The 16738-nt window shown below is 41.7% G+C and overlaps 1 long non-coding RNA gene across 1 annotated transcript in view; it reads right to left on the reverse strand.

Annotated features, from left to right (window-relative positions):
* Positions 1–16304, reverse strand: part of LOC116833777 (uncharacterized) — a 20682-nt gene extending 4378 nt beyond the window's left edge. The window contains exons 1-3 of the long non-coding RNA XR_012656233.1: positions 16092–16304; positions 14291–14389; positions 5089–5166 (exon numbers count right to left, since the gene is read on the reverse strand). This is a non-coding gene — a long non-coding RNA (uncharacterized LOC116833777). The remainder of the gene's footprint in view (positions 1–5088; positions 5167–14290; positions 14390–16091) is intronic.
* Positions 16305–16738: the final 434 nt, after the last annotated feature.

Raw genomic sequence — 16738 nt, forward strand, 5'->3', positions numbered from 1 at the left:
GTTTATGTCATTTTTCTTTTTATTATGGTATATAAAAGCCTTTCTTTTTAAGACTTGTTTGGTTTCTTCGTGGTTCGGTTGAGTGAGCAAGGGAGGGTATTCTTTGTGTTAGATCTATGGAGGTGCTCGCAGCCCCCACCACCGGTTGGTGGCTGGAGGGGAAAGAGAGTAGGTATCATCCTCTGTTCCTTGTATTGGGGTTTGTTCCTTTGGTGGCGAATAAGGAGACAGTGCTTCTTGATTGTGATGTATGAGATTGCATCAGCTCTCTCAGATTAGCCGAGGAGGAAGTCTGGGTGGAGAGGGAGGGGCGAAGGGAAGTGGAGTATTTACCCTTACCAGGTGATAGCTCTAGAGCTTGGGTCATTGCGGGTCCGGTTCCCAGGGAAAGGATCGAGGGAGACCCGGGCGACGAGTTGGATCAGGTACTCCGAATCCTGATGGTGGCAGGAGATGTGCAGATCAAGCTTGGTATAAGCTTTGGGGAGGTTGAATGCTAAGCACCCAGATTTGTGGTGGGATACTAAGGTCCAGATTTGGGCAGAGGCTTATTACGACTGAGCGTTAGAAGCTATTGTTAAAATTGTTGTAACATTTGAACTGTCTTGGTAAAGTACAATATTGGATTTTAGCAGACCGAGTTAAAGTTACAACAAGGAGGTCAGTAGTGGAGAGCTCCCAAAATCTGGTGCTTGTCATCATAGGTCTGACATTATAGCTACAGAAATAAATACTGGTATTCATACCCACAGCAGTCAAACAAAATTGCAAGGACGAGCTTATTCGTTGGAGTAGGGCACACTTAGAGAACTCCCCCCCCCTTTCTATTAAAAAGCTTCATCGTCTACAAATCGACCAGAATTGAGAATGGTGTTCGGACTATAAATAATTTATGCTCAGGGGGTTCTTCCACAAAACACCGCGAAATTAATTAGCGCATTTGCTTGACTTGTAGAAAAATTTAAAGACTTGTTTTCAAATACAAGTATACAAATTCATTGTCTCGTCTTTCCTTCTCTCTTTCCTAGAAGAGAGCTGTGTGATCGCTTCTCCTCTCCTCAGCTGAGAGGGAAGTTAGGCTGCAGGAGTAAAGATTTGTTTTTAGATGACAGGAAGTGGGATGGTGATGCTAGCTGTGGGTGTGTCTCTCTTCCCTACAACCCCATCAAGACCCAGAAACTGCCATGCCGAACCCAGTCCTGCTTCCCCCTCCCAGATCTCCTTCTGTTGTCTCACCTTCACCAATACTAAGAGTCTCGAACACTCAGCGTTCAACAAATAGATTGGTTGCTTAGATGTTTCTTTGGTAATAATCCATGTTCCCTTTCCTATCACCCTGCTGCATTAACGAGAAGATCTTCACGCTAACGACGTTTGGAGCATGAGCTTGTCGTAGATCGTCCGAAGAAGTTTACTACCTGAGTCTTAACGGTAAGGGAAAATACTCCACTTCCTTCCCCCTCCCTCTCCCACCCAGACTTTCCTCTTGGCTAACACTTGAAAGAGAGCTGATGCAAATCTCTTTACATCACAATACCAAGGAATGCATTCTCCTTATCCACAAAGAGACAAACCCCAAAAATAAAGGAAACAGAAGATGATCCTTAATCTCTCTTTCCCTCCTCCACCAACCCGGTGGTGCTGCCGAGCACCCTCTACTAGATTAAAGACTCAGAGCTTCTGGGTCTTGGGGGTCCTCCCAGGGAAAGGATTGGGGAGACCCAGGAGAGTTGATCAGGTACTCCGAATCCTGATTGGTGGCAGCGAGATCAGATCCAAGCTGGTAATAAGCTTGGGGGAGGTTCATGCTAAGCACCCAGATTTTGGATACTAAGGTCCAGATTTGGGACAGAGGCTTATTACACTGAGACGTTAAAACTATTGATTAAAAACTGAGTTGTAAAGTTGAACTGTCTTGGTAAAATAAATATTGGATTTTAGCAGCAGTTAAAGTACAACAAGACAGGATGGAGAGCTCACCAAATCTGGTGGTTGTCATCATAGGTCTGACATTATAGCTACAGGAAATAAATACATGGATATTCATAACCCCACAGCAAGTCAAACAAAATTGCAGGCACAGCTTATATAGTTGAGTAGGGGCACACTTAGAACTCCCACCCCCATTTCTATAAAAGCTATCATCTCTACTTCACCAGAATGGAGAATGTGTGTGGACATAAAAATTAGATCAGGGGGTTCTTCCACAAAACACGCGAAATAATTAGCGCAATTTGCTGAATTGTAGAAAATTTTAAAGACTTGTTTTAAATACCAAGTATAAACATTCATTTCTCTCTTTCCTTTCTCTCTTTCCTAGAAGGAGCTGGTGTGACTCCTTCTCCCTCTTCCTCAGCTGGAGGGAAGTAGGCTGCAGGAGTAGGATTTGTTTAGAGACAGGAAGTGGATGGGTGATGCTCAGCTGTGGTAGTCTCTCTTTCCCCATCACATTCCAACTACCAATGCATCAAGAGCCCCAGAAACTGCCCAGCCAAACACCAGCTCCTGCTTCCCCTCACTTTCAGATTCTCCTTTCTGGTGTGTCATCACCTCACCAACTAAGGAGGAGGCTCAAACACTCAAGGCTGTGTCTTCAACCAAATAATTGTTGCTTAAGAGTGTTTCCTGGTAATTAATCCATGCTTCCCCTTTTCCTAATCACCCTGCTGCATAAAAGCAGCAAAGAATCCTGTGGCACCTTATAGACTAACAGACGTTTTGGAGCATGAGCTTTCGTAGATGCATCCGAAGAAGTGGGTATTCACCCACAAAAGCTCATGCTCCAAAACATCTGTTAGTCTATAAGGTGCCACAGGATTCTTTGCTGCTTTTATAGATCCAGACTAACACGGCTACCCCTCTGATACCTGCTGCATAAAGTCTTGCATCACAATATAGCTCAGGGAACAAGGAGTTTTGAGTGGTGAGTCAACTGGTGGAAGTGTTCTCACTATTGCCAGTGGTTTCTGAAGCCCTGGTGATTACATTGCACAGTGGAGCATGAACACATTCATGGAGCAGTGATTCAATTTTGAACACACTGAATAACTCTGTTTTTCCTGGTGAGCTTCCCAGGCTAAAGGCTGCATTCTCAATGAGTCTGGGAGAGCTTTTGCTGCATTTCAGAGTGAAAGCTTGCACTGAACAGCTTACCCAATTGTAAAGGTATCTAAAATGTTTATCTATGTATGGTTTTTTGGCAAGATATATATATATGATTGTCACTTTATTAATTACTTACCTAAATAATTACAATCCCATGTCTCTCCTCCTTTTAAAAAAAGGCTAATGTGTAGCTTTCTAATTCTATCATGTAATGTACAATGTAATTCTAATATTAGCAAGCCCTTATTTCCACAACCTGGATTTTCCACACTTTTATCCTGCGGACTAGCAAAAAGCTGATTGCTAGACAACAATGAGCTCATCTCAAAAGCTAATCCACCCAGTGCCAGGTGAACAAATTGTCTATTATTAGACTTCTTCATGCAGTTAGCATTTTTGTTCCCTACTTCTCTGTCTTAACACATGGTGTCGCAATGGATATCAACTTTCAGAACATCATTTCCCATGAACAACAGAATATAAAATGTATTAGGGAATTGCTTAAACAGAAAGAGATTAACTTTTGTGAAAGGAGCTTTGTCAAACCAAAAGGAAAAAAGGGCAGGTAGTGGTAGAAGTGGGGTAATTCTGAATATAAATCATAAATCTACGTTGAGTCAATGGAGGAAAAGTTAGACATTCAAATGCACTGGATGCATTTTGTGACGTTAAAGAAAACACTAATAATTGTGATGAGAAATTAGTTTTTATTAATAGTAATAATAGGTTGGGGGTTTTTCCTCCAGTGAGTTTCACACAAATATAGAGTGTTAGACTAGTGTGTGAAAGTGTTGATGGGATTGTGTGGGTTGGGCATATGGAAAAGATATAACCCAAACCCAGCAGCTTCAAAAACACATATATAGATATATAAAAATATTGAGTAGTGTGATCCAAGTCCAAGTTTTCAAGAAAAAAAATTATAATTAATAGGTCAGAAGGTACAAAATATGTGGAGGTTTGGTTTCTACTAAAACATTACAAGTTATTGCTGGTGGAATGTTATCACACTTAACAAAGAGCTTTGGTCTGATCGGATATGGCAAATTTTATGTTTGTTATAAGAAATAAGAGGCTCCTTTCAGCCTCCCTGACCTACATATTGGGAAAGAACCCTTAAAAGCCCTTAACTTGTGGTTAAAGCCTTCAAGGGGGGGCCAGGTTCAATCCCTACCTCTGCCACAGATGCCTGATATAACTGTGGATGCAATCCCTTTTATCTGATTCAGTTCCCCATTTAATACAAAGATAATCATATTTCCTCCCCCTCCCACACACATTTTTTCACCTGTTTTTTCTGTTTAATTAGTTAATTCTTCAGGGCATGTCAGTTATTATGTATTTGTACAGTGCCTAGTACAATCTCAGTTGGGGCCTCTGGACGTTACTGTAATATGCATATTAAATAATGAAGATAGGCAGGATTAGTGAAATCCCATATAGCTGGACATTGTAAGCAATTTAAAAATCAATTAGTGGATATTCAGGCCTCTCTTACAACTAACTAGACTAACCTAACTAGACTGAAGTCCAGTGCATTGCTGTGAGCCAAATCTGACCACTGCTTCATTTCACCTGGGTAGCTTGCATGCAGCAGAGGCAGAATTTCTATCCTAGAGGGGTAGCGATGAACAGGACTCAAGTCTGTTTTGCCAAGTGTCAAGAGAACAAGAATTCTATTCAACTATCCAGAAGATTTATTATGTTTTCAAATAACTAGAAGATCCCCACAACACCTCTTTATATCCACAAGTGCCTCAACTTCCCATTGCTGCATGAAACGCTGGAAGAAAATTATCTAGTCAGATTTCTGTAGAAAATATGAGATTGTTTTGGCTGGGTTTAGATTTTATTGTTCTTGAGTTGGGATTTTGTTTAGAAAAGGCCTTGATAGTTTTATTATTTACACTGACGGTGAAGAATGCTACTCGACCATAATCAAATAACTATTGTACAAAGAAACATTGGAAAAATATTACTTACGACAAATAGCTGGCTGTAGTACGACTCCTATGGTGTTTCAAACACTAACCAATGGATCAGTTGGTTCAAGTGCACCTGCTAAGGCAAAAAGAACCACATAACGATCTAATGTTTTACACCAAATTTCAATGCAAGCATTTCATATTGGGACTCTAGAAAGCTAGAGAGTTATTCGGCCATAGGACCCACTATAATATTAGTAATATTTAGGGCTGTTCTTCAGTTTATTGTCTCAATACTGGGTTATGTCCAAACTCCACTGAGCACAGGAGTTCAGGGCGGAGGAGGAAATGTGACTTCACAAACCTCCAGTCTTGACCAGAACTAGGTTTGGCCTTCACATAAGTTAGAACCACCTCAGTGCTGTTCCAGTTTATGCCCCGTTGCCTATGGCCAGCCCCAGGGACCATTCTTGCAACCAGAGATTGCTAATGCTTGGAGGTGCACCGCCCACTCCCTGGTTTTCCTCCAACTGGAAGGGGCAGTGTGGAAGAGCCCATCTGGCTGCTTAAGCCAACTTTGCATTCATGTTGTGCTTTCAAAGAGACAGAAAGCAGCCATAGAAGGCTCAAGTGTCTGGCTAGCTATCTTCAAAACACTGAACAAAAAAAAAAAAAAATCAATCCATAAAGGACTTTTCCTCTGGGTCAAATTGGCAGAGACTCTAGGGGATTTTCACCTTCCTCTGCAGCCTGGGTCACTTGCAGGTTTAAGTTACTATAAATGGTAGATTCTCTGTAACTTGAAGTCTTTAAATCATGATTTGAGGAATTCAGCAACTCAGTCAGAGGTTAGGGGTCTATTACAGAAGTGGGTGGGTGAGGTTCTGTGACCTGCAATGTGCAGGAGGTCAGACCAGACAATCACAATGGTCCCTTCTGGCCTTTATCAACTGGAACCTCCAACAGGAAACTGCTCGACTCCATTACTTTGCTCCATTGCAAAAATCTATACAGAATGCAATCTATTAAGTGTGGTGACATTTATTCATAGAATCTCCACCATCAGAAAAAGTGAGCAGATCTTAGCAGAGAATTATAAATATTCAGTCATAAAATCATAATAGAAAAACAATAAAAGGAGAAACAAAGCAGCCGAAGTCCAAAAGAGGAAATATAAACGGAGGGAGTTTGACTTATGTGGAGTAAGGGCACAATATTTCTTTGTAAACACTCTACTTGTCCTAGGATTTACATAATGTAAAAAGGTAAAGAAAGAAATCCATATGTATGCATTTGTTGCTTGCATGTCACACCATCTTGATGCTACACATCAGCTCACGTGGTTCCGGTTACAAGATTTACTTCCAATATTTGTTACCCTGCACCAGATGGAACATGAATGAAAACAAGGATGAAACTTATATCAAATTGTGCAGGACTACTCATTCAGTCGAGTCCTCCAAAACAGGTTTGATATGGTCCCTTGTATTAGATGGCCAGGCAAATCTTTCCTATAAGATCTTTTTATATGCTCTATATTCACTAATTTAGAAAGAAATTTCTGTCTTTGCTGTTGTATGATAAAAATCACATGTCTGCTATAAAATGGGTTCAGGGGGCTCCTGAATCTGCCTTCGCCACCACAGATAAATAAATCTGGAACTTAGTCTTTGGATGGCAGCGTTTTGGCACACACTGGAAAAGGAGTTATCAAGACTACATTCAGAGAGGTTGATATATGTATCTGCATCTCAAAATGTCTGTTAAACTGCCAATATGCTTCACGTAGTCCCTGTGAGGTTTGTATTTTTTCCTGCATTGTTTAAGCTGTCAAATGTTAATGTGTTCCTGGCTTAATTTATTACACTGATATGACAAGTTATGAGAAAATGTATTCTTGTTTACTACTGTTAATATTTTGGTTACAGTCATTAAGAGCATTTTTAAGATTAGTCTTTTTTGTTATTTTACATGATAGAAAAAAAAAGCAAAATATTTACAAAAAAGATTTCCCATTGACACTACCCAATATTTTAAACTGGAACCATTATTACATTAACCATCAATGGCATCATCACAGGTCAGAATGAATCTTAATGAAGATGTTTGCTATAGTCTGCCTGATGCATGAACCATCTCGTAACTCCTGGGATCTCGGTTAGTTACAAGGGATGGATGTTTGCCATTAAATGAAAATCCAGCATGCAGTCTTCTGTGAATCGACTTACTTTCATCATTAGTGGGAAGTGAGGAGTCTTATAGATTCATCGATTTTTAGGGTCATAAATATCCACTGTGACCACCTATTCTGACCTGCATAACTGAGGTGGTTCCTGCGTCCAGCCCAATAATCTGTAACTGAACTAGAGGTTTTCAGATAATGCAGTTCTCATGTCTATTAACAGGGTGTCCATATTATAATATGAATGACCCAACAGCTAGAGGCAATAGAGCAATTCCTACGCTCCAGTGAAAGTACATGAGCTGCAAAATATACGGAGACGTACTCCCCTGTGTCTGTGTCCTGTTGTCCTCTGCTAAAATACATGAACAAAATATTCCTGAGTAACAGTTCTCTCTACTAACTGAGTTACTGGAGATATTCATTTAGCAGACCAAGTAAAGGTCTCTGTATGGAAGAGTCACTCATCCTCATTTCAAATGACAATCCTTCCTTTTCATGTCATTAGACACTTATGGGCAAAGAACATCGGAACCTCTTCGGCAACAGGTTTCATAAGTCATCACATCAGTAAGGCCTAAAGCTGAGGTGATACCATCTGCCAGATCAGATATCTTTAGGGAACTGGTTTCTACAAAATATCCACATCAGCCCTGTGATAAATTAGACTTTGGTTAGGATCACCTTCAGTCTTTAACTCTTACAAGCTCTAACAAAATGCTAGGAACAGAGGGGGTCAGAGTAACTTCAGGTGAATTCTGCATTTTCAGTAATGTATCTGAATGTCACCAGATACTTTATCCCTTCTATCTGCTTAGCAGGACACAGGATGTCTTTACCCACCTAAAGCAATGTGACAACTCAAGCACGCATTTCATCAGGTTGTCAATTACACAGGGTGATTAACAGAATGTAACAGTCACAAATCACATTATTTCACAAACATAAGAATAGAGCTGGGTAGAGAATGGAGTTTGCATTTTCCAGAGCATTTTCGTATTTTGAAAATGTGTTTCATTCCCATTTGGAATGCAAAGGGGGAAAATTGATATTCTCTCTGGCACAGAAATCTAAAAGAGTTACTTTTGAAAAATCAAAAATGTTTTGTTACCACAATTTTTAAATTAAATCCTGCCTGGCGGGCTGAAATGGAGCTAGGAGCCTGGAAGCCCTAAGGGGTCCAGGCTAGCTCAGAGCCTCACAGCTAATGCTGTCAAGGCTTCCATGCCCTCAGCTCTCTGTCAGCCCTGTTTCTGAATCCCCACCTGCTGAGCTTCAAAGGAGTCAGAGACTTTGGATGCCCCAGGGCACTGTGTTCCCTCCCTCTCCCCCATCCCCAAAGCATCCAGCTAGCCCAGGCATTAGGGAGCCCAAGGTTGCTCAATTCCACAGTAGTCTGCATGTCCTGCTCCCCTTGAGCCAAGAACCCTGAAGTCCCAGAGTTTAGGCAGTCCATCTGACAGGCTGGGCCGGGGCCTCTGGGAGGGATTATAATATTTCCTCTCTCCCACCCTTCATTTGTCTTTTCTATTTGATGGCTTTGTGGCTTGGAAATTCTGCCCCATGACTAAAGACTCCAAGACAGGGATTGCCTGTTTCTCTGTATCTAGTGGTTGACACAATGAGTCCTGAGTCTGAGGTAAGGTCTTTAGGCACGCTACTTTGCACCTTACGATTATCATTTACTTATGAAGTGAATCTGTGTAATCACTACCATTTACAGAGTCAGAAACTGAAGCTCAGAAAGGTTAATAGATACGTTCAGAACATGACTAAGACAGAGGCCTCTTCACACCGAAGCCAACGCCTGTGCCACTTAATCCCAGTGTGTCTGAGAGAAGTCACTTCCTGGTCTGAACTTGAGTTTCAGAGTTTTTTAAATGGAGGTGATGCTGACCTATATAGTCATGGGAAACAGCAGTGCCATGTCTAGTCTGATATAATATCTTAACGAGACAGCATGGAGAGAACAGCACACTAATGAAATTCCCAAATCTACTTTTCTGGGAGGACCTTCAAACACCATTCAGCACAGAGAGATAATGCAAAGGGACTTAGAGGTGCTTAGAAGCAGAGAATGTGATAGATCTGCGGGAAAATATTCTGCAAACACAAACACTCAGTGCAGAAGGGACGAACCTGGGAAACAATTACTTAGTGAGCCTATGAAGCATGGTTTGAAATGCAAGATGGCTGTAGAAAGGACACGGCACAGAGCAGGAAGTTAATTCCCTCTCCCTCTGGCTTCAACTGTGGGTACCACTTTACCAGAAAGATACTGACAATTGAGGAGCGCTCAGAACAAACATTGTCAAGGGGTTCATAGGACTAATGCATACAGTGGCAGGGAGATAGATGGAATGACCTAAAAAGTCATTTCCCTCTATGATTTATGAAAATCACCAAGGTATTTTGGTATTTTCTGGTAAATTGTTACCTGTTCATGCACAATATCAGAAATGCACAATATTTTTGTAACAGTGAAATGTCTTGCATGTCTCCCCCACACACAAAACCCCCAGTACCCATAAATGTATATATCACAAGGATATTATGAAAGGCAACTAACTGCTACAGCATGCCATGTCACTCTTATATGCATCTGATTGCTCCTGCTCCTGCATCTGCTGCTTGAGGGGAAGCTCCTGTCTCAATATCTTGTGATATTCCTCAGGAACAACTGTCAGCTCAAAGGTCAAACATTCAAACTTAAACTACAAGAAAAAAGGATGCAGTGTTACTTCATACAGCCAGGTCACTTTGCATCTCTCACTGCACCTTCATTCCCAAAGTCCTTTTTAAATGGAATGCACAGAAATAACTTCACACACACCCCACCGAAATGCAGCCAACCTGGTGCAGAGCATGACAACTGCAAACCAGCGAGCAAAGATGCTGTATAACTGTTTAGGTTTAGGAAGTGAAGAATAGCGCATCCCACTGAAACTGGGCGGGGGGCGGGGAATAAACAGAACACAATTAATATGCAAACTGCATTTAGCCTACTGGAATTAGAATAGTGAAAGATCTGTGTTCATTAATGGCCACAGGTTCTTATGATCCCAGTTCTGTTCTATTTAGGGCCTTCAGTAGCACAGCACTTTACTCCCACGCTGTGGCACTGGTTAAGTACTGTCTCCACATAAAGCATGCCACCTATTAAATTATCAACCATTATTTCCCATGGCAGCTCCTTGGTAAACTACTAACCAGATGTAACCCCATCTAAGTTCATGATGAGAAAATTGATAAGAACCTGTCCTGAGGTATGCCTGGATGCAGCCTTAACAGCAACAAAGACAATAACAGCAACAGATATAAGAGTTGGAAAGGAGACAAAGTGCACTGCACCCCTCCTCATTACCAGGATCCTACCAAATTCCCGATCCATTTTGGTCAATTTCATGGTAATTTGATTTTAAAAATGATAAATTTCATTATTTCAGCTATTTAAATCTGAAATTTCACATTGCTGTAATGGTAGGGGTCCTGACCCAAAAAGGAGTTGGGGGGGTGTCCACAAAGTTATTGCAGAAATTGCAGTATTGCTATTCTTACTTCTGTGCTGCTGCTGGCAGTGGCTCTGCCTTCAGAGCTGGGCATCTAGAGAGCGGTGGCTGCTGATTAAGAGCCGACTTCTGAAAGCACAGCCACCACCAGCAGCAGCACAGAAGTAAGGATGGGATGATATTGCTATCCTGACTTCTGTGCTGCTGCCTTCAGAGCTGGGCACCTGGCCAACAGCCGCCGCTATCTGGCTGCCCAGCTCTGAAGGCAGCAACACAGAAGTAAGGGTGGCATGGTATATTTTTCCCACCCTTACTTCAGAACTGTTGTTGGCAGAGCGCTGCCTTCAGAGCTGGGCACCCGGCCAACACCCGCCACTCTCTGGCCACCCAGCTCTGAAGGCAGCACAGACGTAAGAGTGGCAATACCACGACCCCCAAAAATAAACTTGTGACCCCTCTGCAACTCCCTTTTGGATCAGGACCCTCAATTTGAGAAACGCTGGTCTCCCTCATTAAATCTGTATAGCATAGGGTAAAAGCACTCAAAAGACCAGATTTCACGTCGGGGACCAGATTTTATGGTCTGTGATGCATTTTTCATGGCCATGAATTTGGTAGGGCCCTACTCATTCTTCTGGTAGAGATGCCCAAACTCTACAGGTATCTCTGGTTAATTTTAGATTCCATGGATTCTGGATATACAAGTAGAAAGAAAGCAGTATGGAGCTTAGTGCATATGAATTATGGTGATGGGGAGTAGCCAAGCCACATATATGTACTATAACCCCTAAGTGTTACATTAGCATCTCTTTAGTCTATTACAAGTCATTCAACTTCCAATCCAAGAGATTTCAAAGAATTTGTTAGTGATCTTTAACACTGTTTGTTTGATTTTATTTTTATGTGTTTATTGCTGCCTCTGACAGAATCCTAGGATAACAATCCATGGCCAGGAATCTCAGGTGTGACTGGTGATCATGGCTCAGTGTGACACACCTTAAAGGAGCCCAGTTTTCAGAGAGTGGGGGTTGCAGCACTTCCTAATAATCAGGCCCCTTAGGGAGTGTAGATGAGTGGACTCACCTCTGCAGCACCTCCTGCTGGTGACTTCTGGAAATTAGCTCAATTCAGCTCTGGAGCGCCCTCTGCAGGCCGATGATCCACCTGTCCTCTGGCCCCTGTGTCCCTCCCTGGACCCATGCCCTTTTACATGGGGTGCTGCCCCCTAGCAGTAACCCCTTTCTCTCAGGGTCTCTCCTCCCTAGGGAACCCCCACCCACTATCCCCACCTCACCTCAGTATAAGGTTACTGCCAGTCATTTTCTAGCCCCACACCCTAGGGCAGACTGCAGTATCAGCTACTCATCACTGGCAAGGAGGGTTTGGACCTGCTGCCTTGGCCTACCCCTGGGCTGCCTTCTGCAGCCCCCAGTACCTATTGGCCCTATGCTAGGCCACAGCCTGGGGCTTTCCAGACTGGAACTCCCCAGCTCCTCAGCCTGTCCCCAGCCCTGCTTCACTCAGGTACCTTGGGTCTAGCTCCCTGCAGCCAGACCCTTCTCCCTCTACAGGCAGAGGGAGACTGACTGAGCTTCTGGCTCACAGCCTCTTATAGGGGCCAGCTGGGCCTGATTGGAGCATGGCCACAGCTGAGCCTACTTTCCCCAATCAGCCCAGGCTTCTTGCCCCAGCCACAGCCCTCTCCTGGGCTGTTTTAAGCCCCGAAGGGCAGGAACAGGGGTCCACCCTGCTACAAGGAGTCTCACATTGGGCACCCAACACCAATAGTCAGCTTAGAAAAATCCATGCCCCTCAGAGCTCTCAGCCTTTGCTTGTCCTGAACATTATTTCTTCCTTGTCCCTGTAAAATATGCATTTGCTCTTTTCCATCTTTCCCCAAAATTTCTCTTCAGTGAACAAGGATGCAAATGATATTTTAGGGTTTTTTCCTTCTCTTTCTGATAAAGAATATGATAGGGATTCCACAACACAGCATCATGATCTCAAGTGAGAAACAAGATCCAGCAGTAGATGAAAACTTAAAACTCCTGCCTGAATCCAAATGTATCTTTTAATCACTAATAACGAGGTACAAAGAAGCTGAATTGTTTCCAAACAGCTGTTTTTCACTATTCACTGGCTTTCTTATGAAGTCTTTTAGACCTACCTCCTCTGTTGTTCCCTATCATGTTGTCGGCTCTTTCAGATGGCCTAAACTATACATTATAATTTTTACTATGGTCAATTTATTTTCATTAAGATTAACAGTTCTGAATGAAAAGTCATCTCTCTGCAATCTTCCAGGCATCGTTGTATACATTTATACCACCTCTTTCAACCCTCCTTGGGCTACTCTGAATTTTAGACCAAATTCTCTGTTGGTATAAGCCACCACACTGAAGCCAATGGAATTGCACTTACTTACACCAGTCAAAAATTTGGCTAATCACATCCAGACATGCTGGATCTTTCTCACCTTCTTTGCTTCGCTTCAGCATGAGCATCTTGAAACATGGACAGCCCTGTTTTCCAGTTAGGGGATGAGGCAACCAGTCTACAAACCTGCTTTTTTGCCTACCCATGAAAAGTACCATTCTCCTCTAAACAACCTAGGATATATCATTGTTATAATTTTCACTTCACCATTATGTTCCAAGTAAGACCACAATGCTGGAATTCCTTCTGTCTACATATGCATTTCTCCTCTATTTTCTTTGTCATGCTTTTTGATGTTTTAATTTTCTGGGATTTCTCCTCATCTCTCTCTTCCTCCCGCATCCTCTCCCAATTTATATTCGGAGTGTAAGGCAATAAAGTACTTATATAAACGTATACAGGAAATAGCCTTTTTTCTTTCAATGTTTGCTTGTTCCACCTTGAATGGTTGGGATGTGTATAAAGCCATAAAAGTGCATTTTTTCATATTGGTAGTGAAGTCGGTGCTATTGGGTACGTATCAGCCTGCACTGGAAATACAGCACCTCTCTAACAAGTTGTCAATCGTAATTAAGACATCAACATGCCAAATTAAGAAGGTACTGCTGCACAGTCTATTGCCGAGCTGCATGTCAGGTGAAATAAGCACTAATTATACACTTAGCCAAATATGCCCATTCAGTATTACTTCAAAACTAAGGTCACCGAGTTATTACGAAGTGGTAGTTTACACAATTTTAGATTCCACCAAGTGGCAGGTGGCCTTACAAATATGCAACCCAGCATGTTTTGGTTGGTCCCCACAGCTGTGCTGCCAATCAGTTAAGGATGGCTGCGAGTAAATGCTAATTAGCTTCTGTTGATCTGCATATTCCAGCAGCCTCCCAGGATTCCCAATTTGATATGCAAGATTGCCAGTTGGGTACGTGATTGAATTAAGAACCAAGAAAAGATTTTATCTTCCATGCCAGAAAATATGGGTCTGAATCCCCAACAGGCTGTTATCACTCTGATTTATGTTTGGCAGTTCCTGTCATCATAGTGGTAGCAAAGGCTCAGTGCTAGAGGGTGCTGCCTTCCTTCTTATGAAGGCAAAAGAACCTCCTAGCCCTATTACGAGTTAATGTTCTTACCATCTGGTATCTGATCCATCCCTGGCATTTCCATTTGTGAGGATTCTGCATGTCTGCTTCCCCAGTCCCAGCAGATGCTATCATTTAGGTTGAATGGGTCTTGAAAAAAAAATATGACCAGACAAAACATAAATTCTACAAGGGCAGAAAGATTTTGGGGTTTTTGCCATGGTGGAGTGAAGATAATGAGAGTCCGAGGGGTCCTTGGTATCCTGTTAATAGTAGGCTAAGTTTGCTAGGCCTGCAAAGAAAGGAAACGGTTAGAAAATTGTACTACTGGAACCAGTGTATTTAGATTTTGCACCTGTGCTTCACCAGGGAAAAATAATGATCTCACAAGACAAACACTACAATAACAATTTTCAAAAATTTTCCTTGTCTCTGGTATTAGCAAGTTCTGGTTCCCTGCAGTGATGAAACAATATTTCTTGGAAACCACTCACAGAATATGATAGCAAAATAAAATTTGTGTCATCTTTTAGAATTTTTTTTTTTTATGACCCAGATCTGACACTGCAGGAAAAAATGATTATTTAAGCCTGGCGCCAAGTTTGTGTATGTTTTTATCATATTGTTTCTTACGTTTAAAAAGGTATAAATCATAAAAGGTTGGCTTCAGACCAATGGAACATTTTATGCTGCTTTCAAAATGCCAAGGAACAGATCTTCCGTAGGGATTTAACGTTATTTTTTTTAAATGATGCCATTCTCCCATTCATGAAGCTTGTCAGCACCCTGCTTTAAGCAAGACACCTAAGTAAATGAACATCAGTACTTTAATAGAGTTCACAGAGGAAATTTAATATGTAAGTGACTTCATTCCAGTCTTCAGTAGCACATTTAATAGACAAGAACCCAAAAATGTGGTAACAATAAATACCACACTAAAAGGCACCTGGAAAGAGACTATTCCCCCCCTTACACAGTTAAAGACAGTGAAAACTTCACTCTCTTAGATGATATTAATAAGCACCAAGATACAGTACTCTATTATGTAATAAAATGTGTGCCAGGCACAATAAAATAAGATATAAAGGGCTTTATTCATGGAGCTATAAGGAATAATACACTCATGTCAAATATATATTAAAATAAAAGCTACCTGCCAATGAATCATAAGTCCAAACATGATGTAGGAAGTCTGTTTTTTCCTCACACGCTCTTTACAAATGCAAATGCAGTCCTGGGGCTCATTCTTTAAGGAGAAAAAGGGGTTGGAATTTGGAGTGAGATGAAAAAAAAATCAGAACATCTCCTTTGGATCAAAGAACAATCTTTAATAAGAGAAGAAAAAGAACCTTAGCTGTAATTCCCTCTGCTGATAGGAAATTACGTCAGTGACAAAACCCATAGTATTTTTGTGAATTACATGGATATTTTTAAAGATCAGGGAGTCAATTCATAAATGAAGCCTAGAGCTCCTAAGCCTGAAAATACCTAAAATTGAATTCCATCCAGCTAGGTTTCTATATGATGCCTATATCATCATCTAACACCCAGTTCAGAAAGGCACTCAAGCACATGCTTACCTTTAACCATGTGCTTAAATCCCATTGAAGGTAATAAGAATTAAACATGCGTATTCACTTTCCTGAACTGGGGCCTAAGTGTTTTCCCAGAGTTATTAAGCATGCCACATTATATTTCTCTTTCTCTGCGAGCCAGATAGCAGGGACTCAGCTTAGTTTGTTTTTTGTCTGGCTCTTATTTTCGTAGTGAGACTGTAGGAATACCTGTCAAAGATGTGGTGTTTGCATTTTTGCTCTGTAGGTGCTGAGAATCACAGATGCTCTGATCTTACCTGGGAGTGAGTGTCAGGCTTGTGGGCTAGGTACTGAGAAAGCTCCACCTCCTGCACCCAGGGGTTTCACTCTGAGGTTGGCAGCCCTGTTGTCTCCCTGGAGTATTGCTGTCATGGGAGGCCATGATAACATGAGTGAGACAATCCCTCTGGTAACATGGGTCTTCAAAGATGAGAACTGAAATCTTGAATTTAATCAGCAGCCAATGCAGTGCCTGTGAAGAGAATGGAGTAATGTCAGAGGCAATGTCTCTCAGTAGCATGAGTTGCTGCTAATAGGATGCTGTGCTCTGAACTAATTGAACCTTTTTAATGTTGGGGGTTTCACACACAGATACAGGGAATTACAATAATCAACAGTAGTTCTTCAACAGAAGCTCATTATTCAAGATAGCAACTTCATCCTTCACCATCCAGTGGAAGTTATACAAAGCAATGAGAATTGATTTTACAAAGAAAAACAAAGGCTCTTTTGATCTTCACCCCATAAGCTATGAATTCATTTAGTGTTATACCTGATGGCTGTGGCATGATGAAATGGCACAGGAACCAATAAGTGCGCTGACACTGATTCCAGCCATGATCACTCAGTTTTCCAATTAAATACTCATATGCACTTCCATAATGCCCGTGGTTCAAAGAACCCT

The sequence above is a fragment of the Chelonoidis abingdonii genome, chromosome 7 (genome assembly GCF_003597395.2).
Source record: "Chelonoidis abingdonii isolate Lonesome George chromosome 7, CheloAbing_2.0, whole genome shotgun sequence".
NCBI classification, from domain to species: domain Eukaryota; kingdom Metazoa; phylum Chordata; order Testudines; family Testudinidae; genus Chelonoidis; species Chelonoidis abingdonii.